At 41.4% G+C, this 14,026-nt stretch overlaps 1 protein-coding gene across 1 annotated transcript in view; it reads right to left on the bottom strand.

Moving 5' to 3' along the window:
• The window catches only part of ATXN1 (ataxin 1), a 378,660-nt gene extending 377,611 nt beyond the window's left edge, over positions 1-1,049 (bottom strand). The window contains exon 1 of the mRNA XM_046639025.1: positions 364-1,049. The gene's annotated coding sequence lies outside the window, so the exon portion shown is untranslated. The remainder of the gene's footprint in view (positions 1-363) is intronic.
• Between the last annotated feature and the right edge of the window lie 12,977 nt (positions 1,050-14,026).

Genomic DNA, 14,026 nt, shown 5'->3' with positions numbered 1-14,026 from the left:
GGTGACCAGTCGGTCCTCGCGCGCCTCCCCAGGTCCCTGCACCTAGTTGGAGGGGACAGAGCAACAGCGGGGTGCAACTCAGGCACCTTGGAGGACTCTCCGAGGGGTGTCGGGCTTCAACTCCGAGCCCATGAAATACCCCAGGGGAAGGGGAGGTGGGCCAGATCTGATCCTGACATACCCTTCGCCCTCGGCGCACCGAGAAGCGTTTAAGAGGGATGACTCCGATCGTCATGCACGTTAACCCTCAAACCGGTTTAGCCTGGGCATTCCGGAACCCAGACCACAGGGCCGCGGGGATTGCCTTTGCATGCAACTCAGGAAAGTTTTAAGGGTCCCCCTCGACTGCACGTGCACCCTTACCTTTCCTGCCTGCGACAGCGGGTGACCTCCCTGCCCTCCTTTTTTCTCTGCAGGTCCGGAAATCTGCGTTGAGTCTGGAACTACCCAGCTCCAGCCTTGGTAGACGACCCGCGCACTCCTCTTGCAGCTAATTCGGGATCATTAATTTAATCGGAAATGAGGTAACCAGTGTAGGAGATAGAGAAAGCAAACCAAGCATCGAATGGCAGTTCTCGTGAATCCACGCTGAAGAACTTCCTCTGGACTCGATTTTTAAGCGCGGTTGTCGACACCCCACCACCCGGCCCCCTCCGCGTGTACCACCGCCAGGTGTTAGCTTGCCGGGAAGGAATCTTCTTTGGAGGGGTGCACCTTGCCAACAGGTGTGGCACCTGGAGGAAGAGAAGGCACATCCATGCTAAAGGGAGGTCGGTGCGGCGTCCTCCTTAATGCAGATAATTCTGGAAGACCAGTAGGTGTCGGGGCAGCATTTGACCTCCTTCAGGTGCTTAGAACCAAGCGTCTGCAAATGTGATCCCTCCACGTAAGTTTCTCTCTGGAAGCCACCGCTATTGACTGTAAGCTGTATTTAAGAAACCTTGGCTGAGTTTACTTATGACCTAACGGTTAGTCACCAACTGAAGCAGGATACAGAATCACCAAGAGAAATGTGTCAGCTTTTAAACAACTGTATTATTGTCAAGCCAACGTGCTACAGAAATAAAAATAAGCATACTAACTAGCAAGGTGTAGAGCCCCGGAAATGATTTTTTTTCTCACATTTTGAAATACCATGCACATGTACATGGCTACTTAAATAGAACTACTACTGTTCACTCTTACTCCTTTCTACAACTTTTTTTTTTTTTCATTTAAAAATCAATGATTGCTACAGTCTAAACCTCGAAGTTGGACGAAAGTCACATTGTTGGTCTCCTTACAACCTCTAGTGGACAGTTTAAGATCAGTTTCCTGAAAAGGCTCTGCCTGGTGTTCTCGGTTGAGAAGCGTTATCAAGGTGAAGGTTAAAATCTCAGAACGTAACCGGGTAAGCTCTTTTCCTCCCACTTGGCAGAGCCGGCTTCTGAGAGGAGCAGAAACTTTTTGGCTCTGGACGACAAAGACGTCCGCTTTGTGAGGCAGGTATTGTATTACTGGCCTTCGAATAAACAGAGAGCTTCTGCTATTCATTTCAGTTTCAGACAGCTTTCGTGAAAACTAAATTCATCTAAAATATTTTTATAACAGAAAATATTGGTTGCCATGTTTTTGGCTTAAGTGAGATATTTTTATTCCAACTCATAATCTGCAGACTATCCCATCCACCTCCACTCTATTTTTAGACATCTTACATTTAGAGAATTTGGGGTAAAAAAAGAGCTAATATTTTAGTTATTACATTGACACAAGCAGTTAATTTAAGTTATTTTAACAACCTTAAATTAAAACACATAATTCAGATCAGAGTTAGTTAATTTAAGTGTTCCCTCTAGGAAGCTAAATATGTATATTACCCAAACAGTAAGGACAATTAATAAGAAATGTGTCATTTACTTTCTTAGCCATTAAGATTAAAGCCATAAACTGCCGTTAAAATCTGTAACTGTTTCTTCCTGCAAGGGCCAACATAAACATATACTCATGATGCAGTTTCATTACCTTTCGTGCTGAAATGTTTTATTTTCGGCAAACTATTAAATGTACAATCACCAATAACTGGCACTGATTCTTTAAAAATAAGACTTTCTCATGCGAATAAAAACTCAAAGAAAGAAGAGATGGCTTTTCCAGAAGCCAGTAGGCAAATATGTAGTACTATAGTCCTATTCATAAACTCGATACTATATTCATACAAGCCTAGGCCAAACTTTGAAATTAGAGGAAATTGAGAAATAGGGCCTGCTGAGCCTGACTCCTAATCTGTTTTCTGGGTTGCTTAAAAGTCAAGGGAAATCATTTTCATCCCTTCTAGCTATTTCACTGTCTCGGTAGTATCTACTTTTGAAGGTTTAAGATGGGCTCTCAAGTATATATCCTATCATATCATTATGTATTACATCTTGCTTCTGAAAGTGTAATCTTCAGATTAATCTTCAGAGCAACAGCAGCAGCATCTGGGAGCTTTTTAGACATTGGCAATGAGAGTTCTACCCCACTCTACTGAATCAGGATCCTAAGCGCGTTAGAGAGTGAAGAACACTGGCTATACTACAGGGCCTTGTCTGGATGAATTTGGCCACGGCTGCAGAACTTAGTTCTTCCATTTATTCCTTTTTTATTCCCTCCCCTTTTTATTAATTTGCACTTGTTAATGGAAAATTGTAATATTTTACGCTTTGTTCAAATGGTACTGCATTTCCGAAGAGCCTGATTTATGCACAAATCTGCATCATCATTGCTGAGAGAACACTCTGTGAGGAATGTGCTGGGGTCCTGAACGTGAAGGTTTTCTTCACAGCAGCAGAGGGAGCACAAGAGTGCTTAGTAAAACAAGCGCACGGGCCCTCTAAGTGGTAAGGGATTTTAAATTGCACTGTAAGTTTTCCTTGGAAGTAACCTCTTACATCATTCAAAACAAAACAAAAACAAGCAGACTCGAACAGCTTACCAAGTTATAACCGCTAAATAATTGGACAGATTGGAAATTAAATAGAATAGAAATATATTTATTTAGAGTTTAGGCTTGAATTCTTGGGAAAACAAAGTGGACCTCAAAAGTCATAGTTGGAAAAGATGCCTTAGCTTTTCTCCAGTCGAAAATAAAGATAACACAACACAGCATAAGGCAATTCGAAGAGTAACTCCTGTTTATCTACAAACGTTGGGGGTCAGTTAACCTAAGACTGCGTCACCTAAATTCATTTCATTTGGAGTCAAACATGTTGGTTAAAAAAACGTGCACTTTTCACCATGTTTCCTTTTGCAGGAATTGTAGGGGTTTATCCTTAAGTTTTCAGTGGTGAAGGTTTACACTTCAGTTATGGGTGTGGAGCATTTCCCACTTTTCGCAGCCTTCCATACGGCATCTTCAGACACTCCTACAAGGTGGATAAGACATGGGAGAGCCGAGTCTCAAAAAAGTTTTGGAACCAGGTTGTGCTTTCAGAGCATTGGGTCCTTCAATTGTTACAATAATCCATTCAGGTGTTCAGGGATGAGAGGAATCAGAGAAGTTCAAGATCCAGCAGCATGTTCTTTACAGTTATAAAGGTTTTTCAAAGTTACTCGATAGTGAATGTTCACTAGCGAATATTTAAGTAAGAGACTTATGAATGGGGACTGTCTTAATTCTCTAGATCCTTTTAATATATTTATCATTTATTTCCCAGCAGCCATTTATTGTATATCTATAGTAATTAGGCCCTGAGAAAATAAAGATGAGTAAGACATCTCTGTCTGTAAGGAATTCACAGCAAAACAAATCTTATCTTTTGAAAAAATGTTCATTTGGACCATGATAAAACACAAAGATTCATAGTTGATTGGTCCAGCTCCTCTCTGAATCACTATATCAATCAGACTTTCGAACATGAGAATCAAATACTAGAATCACTGAAAATTTGGGAAGTGGGAGGGCAATTGCATAACTCCAGCAAAATTTGACTTACGAGCTAATATTAATATTTCAAATTTGTAAAACAAAGACAATGCAGACATATAACATGTATTTAATCTGAATGCCTTCCATATCAAAAAAAATCTTATGAGTAAATTCCTATGGTAAACATTTATTTATTTATATCTTTTAAAAATTATTAACAAGAATTTCCTCCTACGCTAAAAAAAGATTTGCCAGGTTTCTGCCTAGAGCAATTTGTTATGGCTGTGCAATAAATCCTGGAAAGTTTGAATTTTTAATGGAAACACTGACAGACCTTTGACCATGCTATTATAAGAAGGGTGTTATCCTACATATGTCATTTAAAAATCTGAGCCAATCATAGTGTGATTGCAAAGCAAATATACTTTCCTTAGATTGCACTCCCAAGTAAAGCTGGGAAGGCCAGAAAAGTGAAATAAACCAAAAACAAAAGTGAAAACCACTCACATCGTAGACTCTCAGATCTGCTCGCCACTCCCAAACTGACCTCTGTGCATGGCATGGAGACTCTCACAGGATGTGCTTCTGCATCATCTTTCTTGACCCTCGTCTAACTGTAGCAGGACAGGCTTCTGGGTAATGAAAATGACATCACCAGTAGTCGAGTGAAATTAAAATCATTGTATTTAATCATCTGCCAACAATTTATGATCTAACAGTACACATCTTAGGCTGTTTTAAATAAGATTCTGTCTACAATTAAAAATAAAAACAGGGGCCGGCCCGGTGGCACAGTGGTTAAGTTCGCACATTCCGCTTCTTGGTGGCCCGGGGTTGGCCAGTTCGGATCCCAGGTGCGGACATGGCACGGCTTGGCACGCCATGCTGTGGTAGGCATCCCACATATAAAGTAGGGGAAGATGGGCATGATGTTAGCTCAGGGCCAGGCTTCCTCAGCAAAAAGAGAAAGACTGACAGTAGTTAGCTCAGGGCTAATCTTCCTCAAAAAGAGAAAAAATATATATATAAAATAATAAAAAATAAAAACAAGTGCTTTAGTATAGCTCTGCACTGTCCAGTATGGCTATTAAGCACTTGAAATGTGGTTAACCTAAACTGAGATGTGTTATAAATGTAAAACATACCTCAGATTTTAAAGACTTAGTACATTCACATACACACATACCGATATATACATATGTGTATATACATGTATGCACACATATGTATCAAAAATTTTTATATTGATTAAATGTTGAAAGGAAAATATTCTGCATAGATTAGGTTAAATAAAATATATTGTTAGGGGCTGGCCCTGTGGCCGAGTGGTTAAGTTTGTGCACTCCGCTTCAGAGGCCCAGGGTTTCGCCTGTTTGGATCCTGGGCACAGACATGGCACCGCTCATCAGGCCACGCTGAGGTGGCATCCCACATGGCACAACCAGAGGCACTCACAACTAGAATATATAACTATGTACTGAGGGACTTTGGGGAGAAGAAGGAAAAAAAAAAAAGATTGGCAACAGATGTTAGCTCAAGTGCCAATCTTTAAAAAAAAATATATATATATATATTTTGTTAAAATTAATTTTACTTGTTTCTTTTTACCTCTTAATGTGGCTACTATAAAATTCAAATGTGTGTGGAAGTGTTGCACATTATATTTCTAATGGACAGCACTGGTGTAGATCGTGGGCTGGGGAGGTGCAGGAATTAGTTCTAAGAACCCAGGAGACCCTGGGATCCTGGCATGGCTCTCTGCAGTAGCGTAGTAGATAATTAGTTACTTTTCTAACTTCCTCAGATTTCCCCCTTTCAGTATATAACATGGACCTTATCCCTTACTTTTTTTTTTGAGGAAGATTAGCCCTGAGCTAACATCTGCTGCCAATCCTCCTCTTTTTGCTGAGGAAGACAGGCCCTGAGCTAACATCTGTGTCCATCTTCCTCTACTTTATACGTGGGACGCCTGCCACAGCATGGCTTGCCAAGCCGTGTGTAGGTCCGCACCCGGGTTCCAAACTGGCGAACCTGGGCCACCGACGCAGAACTGGCAAACTTAATGGCTGTGCCACTGGCTGGCCCCCTTATGCCTTGTTAAAATGATCCTTAGAGTAAGCTGTCAGTGAGGGCATAATCTCAGTGGTAGATCTGGTATAGACCTGCAAAACAAAAATTTGTCTTCTGTGCCTCAGTCTTTTCTGGGGGAGGTGGTCTCAGGTACTTTGCCACTCGGGAAAGCTGATGGAAAACTTATGCTCTGTTTTAGAAAGCACAAACATTCTAGAGTTACAGCTGGTTTTGCTGCTTGTCTGAATGGTTTCTGGTTGATACCTTCTAGTGACAGATGGCTTTGGGCATTGATAATGAAAATTATATAATTGCTGCTTAACTAGAAAACAAATCAAGGCCACCAAAAGGAAATCTGTTTTTTTAAAAAGCACTTCTCTGATATATTTAATACAATAGGACACGTCAAAAGGAAATGAGATGATTTTTAACCATTATTATTTATTTTGCAAACAAGACCTAGATAAATTTTCATCACTGCAACTGTGACCAAGATTGAATGTAATGCAATGGCCTGTGAAATATCAGAATTTATGGCCTTAATCATCGAAAGAACATAACTCTTCTTACATGAAAAGAAAACGGACAACATTTCAAGGCTTAGAATGAGTGAGTTGAACTTTGCTTGATATTGGCTGGGAGCATTTGGAAATCTATTAAAAGCATTTCATTAACAACTTGACATTTGTTTCCTCAAAAGAAATACATTTTCCAGATTAAAATCAAATCCCAAAGCCACCATTGTTGGCACTTGAGGTAGAAGCAGTTGGTGGTTGTACCTGCTAAGCTGGGGTTGCCTTCAAAATAAGATCATGGGCAACAAGAGGCTAAAAAAAAAATAAACATCAAATTGTTATGGAAAGAGGAAAGCAAAGTTCTTTGTTATTCTAATTTCATGACATTAAAATACATAGCTATAAGCTCTCTCAGTTACTTTTTCTTGAGTCAATATTGGCCAGGAGAGGCTGACCCAAATGAGGGTCAGAGTTTAAGAAAATTATTTTATGAGGAATTTACCAAGTTTACCCCAAAGAGGAAAAGTTAGAGAAAAATGCATTGGCAAACTTTGCTTTTTGACATAAATAGCTAGAGTTCACGGACGAAACGCCCCATGTCAGGATTTCAGCGAGGGTTGTCGGGCAGCTTGATATTTACAGAACCCCTTCCCGTCAGGCTTCGCCAAAGTTTAACTGCTGCGAGACTTGGGGGAGCTCTCAAGGCTGACTGCTGAAGATAGGGATTTGCTTTGTGTCTGTGGCAGAGGCACGAACCGATAGCTGCTGCCACAGATGCTTTCTGACAGAGCAGAATAATAGCACTCAGACGTAAACTGTAAATTACAAACAATCCCTTTTTAAGTACAAAATGAATGCACAGAATGGAAGACCCTGTCAGCTAGAATGCGAGTAAATCAAGTAGAAGAAGACAAATTGTTCACTCATACCACTGCAGCCAAATTTTTATTCTGTTAATGGTGCCGTCATGGGAGAGCTTTTCTTCTTTGTCAGATAGAAAGAGAAATTAACACATTGTAATTCTAATAAATATGCAAGGCATCTGATGCATCTCCTCTGAAAGCCAATCAAGTTTCATGATCTGTTTCCCAACCCCTTCCCCTACCTCTGGTTTAAAAGTTGTAGCTTAAATACCAATAGTAAGAACATGTGACCCCATCACTCCCAGAGCTAGCTTTTTCTGCAGTCAATTTCATAATTACGTAGCTCCGCCTCTCTGCTGAGCACTTCCTTCCCCCTCGCTATCCTCTCTCCCCCCCCCCCAGCAATGAATCATCGTGCATTTAAAGAGACTTAGATGACCCAGTGTGAACTTCACTGGCATCCTGTACATTCTTATGCCAAAAAAGGGGAGTTGCTCTATGACAGAAACCCAGCCAGATCCTAATGCAGATCAGAGGCAACAAGCTTGGGTGCTTATCTGGCAAGATCAGTGAGGAGTTAATTTTCCTAAATCATGGTGGTGATTCAGAATTGCATATCTCAGTTCACGATCAGGTTTTTAAGAACCCAGTTCAGCCCTTTGTGCAGAAAGGAATATATCAGAGAAAAAATGTTGGCACATCTCCTTATGCAATCAGGGCAGAGGAATTTATACCACATTCAGCTCTTTGATTTCTCCAGATCTGGCTGAGGGTGGGGTTTCCATATTTGTGCTTTGGCAGACGTGTCCTATGATTAACTCCTCCCTGTATATACTCCTAGTGTTCTTCCAGGTTATCCTGTGCTTATTTGTGCATTTATTAAAACCAGAAGCATGATTGCCCCTTCGTTTTTTTCATACTGCGTTTGAGTGATACGGATTAGGTAGGCAATGTCGGCCTTGGCTTTAAAGACTTTTCTCCCTAGTTAAGGAGGTAAAGTGTGTATCACTGAAATAACACTGTGCTTCTGCATATAATTCCCTCTGCACGGGAAACCCTTTCTCCTCCCCCTACCCCTTCCGTGCATGGCAATGTTATCCTCATACTCTGAGATCCAGCTCAAGCATCAACACTTCTGTGAAGTCTTTCCTGATTATCACAAGAGTTTGCGGCTCTGCCCAATGTGTGAGTCAGAGAAGTGCTATTTTCTTATTCTTTTTATTTATACAATATTTTTTTTAAACTCTGACAGAAAAAAATCAGGGCCATAAGCACAGATGGAAAGAGTATCCCAAGCGAGAGTGTCTCTTGTCTGAATACTTCCTGTTACTCCCAAACCCATTTGACCTCCGCTTACAGTTTCAGCATGCAACTGTCTTTCTTTTGTTTATTGCTTCAGTTATATGACTTTCCCACTGGTCAGTTCTTCATGGGAGTTCCCATTGCCCTCTGTTGTGGGTTGAATTGTGTCCTCCAAAAAGATATATTGAAGTCCTAACCCCAGTATCTGTGAGTGTGACCTTATTTGGAAATAGGGTCTTTGCAGGTGTGATTAGTAACAGGGTCTTTGCAGATGTAATTAGGTCTTACTGGATTAGGGTGGATCCTAGATCCACTATGACTGCTGTCCTTAGAAGCAGAGGAGAAGACACAGAAGAGATACGGAAGAAGGCCATGTGAAGATAGAGGCAGAGATTGGTGTTGTGCTGCCACAAGCCAAGGAAAGCCAAGAATTGCCAGCAACACCAGAAGCTAGGATAGGCAAGGAAGAAGTCTTCCCGAAGGCCTCAGAGGGAGCAAGGCCCTGCCAACAGCTTGATTGGACTTCTAGCCTCCAGAACTGTGAGAGAATAAATTTCTCCTGTCTGTGCTCATTTGTTACAGCAGCCCTATGAAACTAACACACTCGCTTTATGAGATGCGTGATTACAGGTCTGTTGCATTTTTCTTTCTTCTCTTCGTTTACATATAGACCCTATCTCTTTCCTCTATAGATACACATAGGTAATCAGTTCTGGATGTGTGTTTGGTCTTTTACTCATGACAGTACCAATAAACAAAATGTCCAGTGGAATAGGAAAGTTATCAAGAGAGTTCTAGAACCACCTCCCCCATTATCCCAGAAACATCTGGCTTCTGGCCCCAGGCACAGAGGTTACTGGAGGTCTCAGAGAACACAGGTCCACTCCTGCACTGGGCCTCAGCTCCAAGGTCTTCTACAGGGCTCCTCAGCTCCCTCTACTGGTGCCAGAATGCACCAGCAGCCTTCCTCTCAGAAGTGGTATTTCAGGGTATGGAGTGGGGCCCAGGAAAAGACTCAAAAACTAAGTTAATTGTTTGGCCTTGAAGAAGTACAACCCCAGAACTTTACTCTTTTTTTTTTTTTTGCTATTCATTTGAGTGTTATAAAAGTGCTTGTGAAAACCTCCGTCTTTCTGATGCTCATCTTTCAAAGAATAACTGGATGCTTGTTTGTTTCAACAGGCTTTCCCCAGCAGGTAGGAGGCCTTACCCTCAAGCCCAGAATCCCGAGGTATCTATTCTTTCAGAGTCACCATGAGATTTTTAATACAGTTCTTTCATACAGATTGCAATAAATGGCAACTCCATCCTTCCAACGATTCAGGCCAAAAAGCACTAGAGTCGTCTTGACTCTTTCTTTCACATCCCACATCCAAACTCTCCCAACATACAATTGGCTCTACTTTCATGATATTTCCAGAGTCTGACCATTTCTCACCACTTGGGCTGCCACCATTGGAGCTAAACCACCAGCACCATTCATCAGGATTATTGCACTAGCCTCCTGCATTGTCTCTCTGCTTCCACCATTATCAGTCCCATGCCACAGTCAATGTCTGCATCAGGCGATGCCACAGCTCTGCTCAGAAGTATCTAATAGCTCCTCCATTCCACTGGGAATCAAAGTCAAAGTCCTCCCATGGCCTACAAGGCCCCACACAATCAGGATGCCCTCGATCTTTCAGATCCCATCTCCTATCACTCTTCTGTGTGCTCCCACAGCTCCAGCCTCACTGTCCTCTTTGCTATTCCTCAAACAAGCCAGGTGCTCTCTTGCCTCAGGGCCTTTCTGCTTGCTGGTCCCTCTACTTGGACCGCTTTTCTCTGAATATCCACGTAACTCACTCCCTCACGTTCTTCAATCATTTAAAAAAAAAAAAAAAAACAATGTCCCAGTCAAGCCCACAGTGACCAACCTACTTAAAATTGTACCCCCGTCTTTCCTGGTCTACCTAGCCCTGCTCTATTATTCCATGAAGGCGTTACCCTAGAACATTCTGTGTCATTTCCTTTTTGCTTATTTGTTTATTATCAAGAGAGCAGAGATTTTTGTCTGTCTTATTCACTGATAAACCCCAAGCACCTAGCACGGTCCTTGGCCCATGATAGACACCCACTAAAAAGTCACCGACTGTTAAATGAGTTAACGAACCAATAATATTTTTTTAGGACCTACTATGTGTGAAGCCTTTTGAGCCCCAAAACAACAATGATCTCATTATAAGCTAATCAAAAACAAATGAATTTTGTCCAAGCTGTGGCACATAGTCTATGTACTTCATCTTTGACTTAGTTATATTTGGTGTAACTATTAAAGCTGAGTCAGAGTGAGCTGAATCTCACATTCAGGCTCAGATTTGTGAAGAACTTTCAAAACCAGAATGGAAGAGAATGTACAAACTTGACAGCAAATTTTGAGAAAAATAGAAAGTAACACAACTACATCTTCTAATAATCATAATTTTTTAAAGCTGCCATTTAGCAAGCTCTTATTCTGTGCCAGGCAATGTGACAAGAGCTTTGCCGAGGTCTTCTCATCTAATCCCCACAACAATAGCATGAGTTAGAGATCATGATCCACATTTCTTAGGTGCTTAAACTGAGGCTTGGAGTTTAAAGGATCTGCCCAAGGTCCCAGGTCCCCCAGCACTGGTCTCAAGGTGAAGTTATCTACCTATTCAGCCTGAGAATTTTTAACAAGTCATTACCTGAATGAAATAGGCCAGTTTGAGTCATAACACTGCATTGCAATATTTTGGCTAAGGTAACCTTTTTTTTTTTTGCTGAGGAAGACTTGCCCTGAGTGAACATCTGTTGCCAATCTTCCTCTTTTTACTTGAGGAAGATTTACCCTGAGCTAACATCTGTGCCAATCCTCCTCTATTTTGTATGTGAGTCGTCACCTCAGCATGGCCACCAAGAAGTGGTTTAGGTCCATACCCAGGAATCAAACCCAGGCCACCAAAGTGGAGCATACCGAACTTAACCACTAGGCCACAGGGCTGGCCCTAAGGCAACCTTTTTTATACCAATCTATATTTATTAGATTTTTATTTTTGAGTTAATAATACACGTATCCTAGAAATTAAAGCTAGTCGTTCTATTGAGTATTCCTAAATAAATCAAATGTCTTCAGCTCAACTTAACTGGTCTCCCATCTATCAAAACTATACTCCAGCTTGTCATTTTGACCCATGCTATTACATGGCTGGAAATGACTCACTTGAAGTCCATGGTCACATTCCAAGGCCCCTTTCCTATTAGAAATTTTGACTCTCATCTGGCACATCCCATCATGGTAAGGCCTAAGTTGGTTGTAAAGGGCCAACATGAATTCCCAGGCCTGCTTTAAGGACTTAACTTCCTTTCAGCTAGCCTGTGCTTGACTTCTCTTCTTCCACCCTTGAGCTTCCCAGAGTCCCTGTAACCAGAATTCAAGTATAGGACCTGAAAGAAACCTGGCCACAGAAAATGTGTAAAACACTACAACCTCTTCACAGGTTCACTTCACTTTATATGTGATGGAAATGCTCCTAGGAGCTGAAATAGTTCCAGAGTTCAACAGTCTGGGAAATCTGAAGGAGGGAAAAAAACAAAAAAAAACAAAAAAGCCCTGCATTTCCAAAGATGTGAAGAGAGGACTCTGCTCTCTGAGGATGGAAGGAAGTAAGAAGACCCTATTTGTGGCTGCAGGAGAGGAAAAGAAAAAAGCCCACAAGGAAACTACCAGCAGATGGTAAATACATTTTTAATTCTTCTGTCATACTGTGTGGACTTGTGCACACTGGTCCTGCTGTGTTAGGCTCCCGAAATAGCGAGCCATGGAATTGCAGAACAGTTCTGCTGCAATTTGAGATTTAGGAAACCATGCTGGCTGACAAAACAGGAAGGGCTCATAGTAGGATGGAGTGGATTTGCTCCCAGTTTGCAGCTCATCGGTGTGACAGCCACTGTGGTTCTTGGTGTAGGAAAATTCTCTCAGATGTCAGGTCTCAATGGTGATATTTTAAAAGATACTATTTCGAATTGGCCTCTGAGCTCTAGTTACGATTATTAAATGTCGAGGCTTTCCATACGATAACTCTCAAAAGTTAAAAGGAATGAGATCCATTTTTTTATGGATCCTAAGTCCATCAGGGAGCATCAGAAACGTATATGGCAGCTCAGAGTTCTACACCCAGCCTTTCTCATACTTTTTGTTCAGGCATAATTTTCCCATAGATCATGGGCATTCCAATGCCAGAAAAAGGACCAAATATGATCATGGACTGCTCTAAAAGGATCCTAAGGAGATAAGATGCTAAAGCACCTTCAGTTGACTCCGCCTCTAAGAAGTGACCTGAGACTGGTACTAGGAATGAGTTAGGTTCCCAGTCCCAACACTGCCTTGCAGTGCATCGGCAAGAAAGAAAAAGTGTTGATGAATCCATCTGGATGTTGAATAATGAGGAGAAGGTGGTCCATTACTTATTCGTAGTCTAGAAATACAACTTGCAATACAGTTGGCTCTCTTTCCCCGAGTTCCACGTCTGGGGATTCAACCAACTGTGGATGGAAAGGCCAATGATGGTTGTGTCTGTACTGAACACATACAGGCTTTTTTTCTTGTCATTATTCTCTAAATAATACAGTATAACAACTATTTACCTAGTATTTACATTGTATTAGGTAGTATAAGTAATCTAGAGATGATTTAAAGTGTACAGGAGGATGTACATAGGTTGTGTGCAAATACTACACCATTTTGTATAAGGGACTTGAGCATCCACGAATTGTGGTATCTACAGGAGTCCTGGAACCAATCCCTCTCAGATATGGAGGGATAACTGTAGCATATTTCTAGCACTGGAAGGATCCTTACAGAATCTAGTTCAATTTTTTCATTTTAGAGACAGGAATCTGGGCCAAAGAGTTGCAGGAAATTGGCAAAGGTTATACAACTAGTTGGTGGCAAATTCAGTACTGGATCCCAAGACTTCCATTTCTCAGTCCAAGGTTTGTTCTGCTTTAGCACTCACAGAAGGTGGACGTTTCTGTGACAAGCAAAATCCAATTCTAGAAGATCTTTCTCATGTAATCCTCACTCTTGGGTTCTTATAAAGCGAGATGATGGAATCTCTGACTGGTCTATGAATGTCTGGGAAACTAGTTGATATTCTTTATAGGTAAAGTTTCAAGCTAATATATATTTGTGAATTTCTGTCTTAAACCCCTGTGGACTGTGTCTAGGTTATATAGCTATCACACAGTGTGGTACAACTGGGATCCTCTTTGGATGAAATGGCAGAGAATATTGGTAAATAGGATTAAAAAGCATTGGCAGAGGAGAACAGGGAGCCTGATACATTAACTTCCCACCCAGTGGCTTCCTGCTCTAAGAATTTCTCCTAGCG

Source organism: Equus quagga, chromosome 15, assembly GCF_021613505.1.
Source record: "Equus quagga isolate Etosha38 chromosome 15, UCLA_HA_Equagga_1.0, whole genome shotgun sequence".
Lineage (NCBI taxonomy): Eukaryota > Metazoa > Chordata > Mammalia > Perissodactyla > Equidae > Equus > Equus quagga.
Note: the sequence above shows the minus strand (reverse complement) of the source record. Positions and strands in the feature narration are given on the sequence as shown.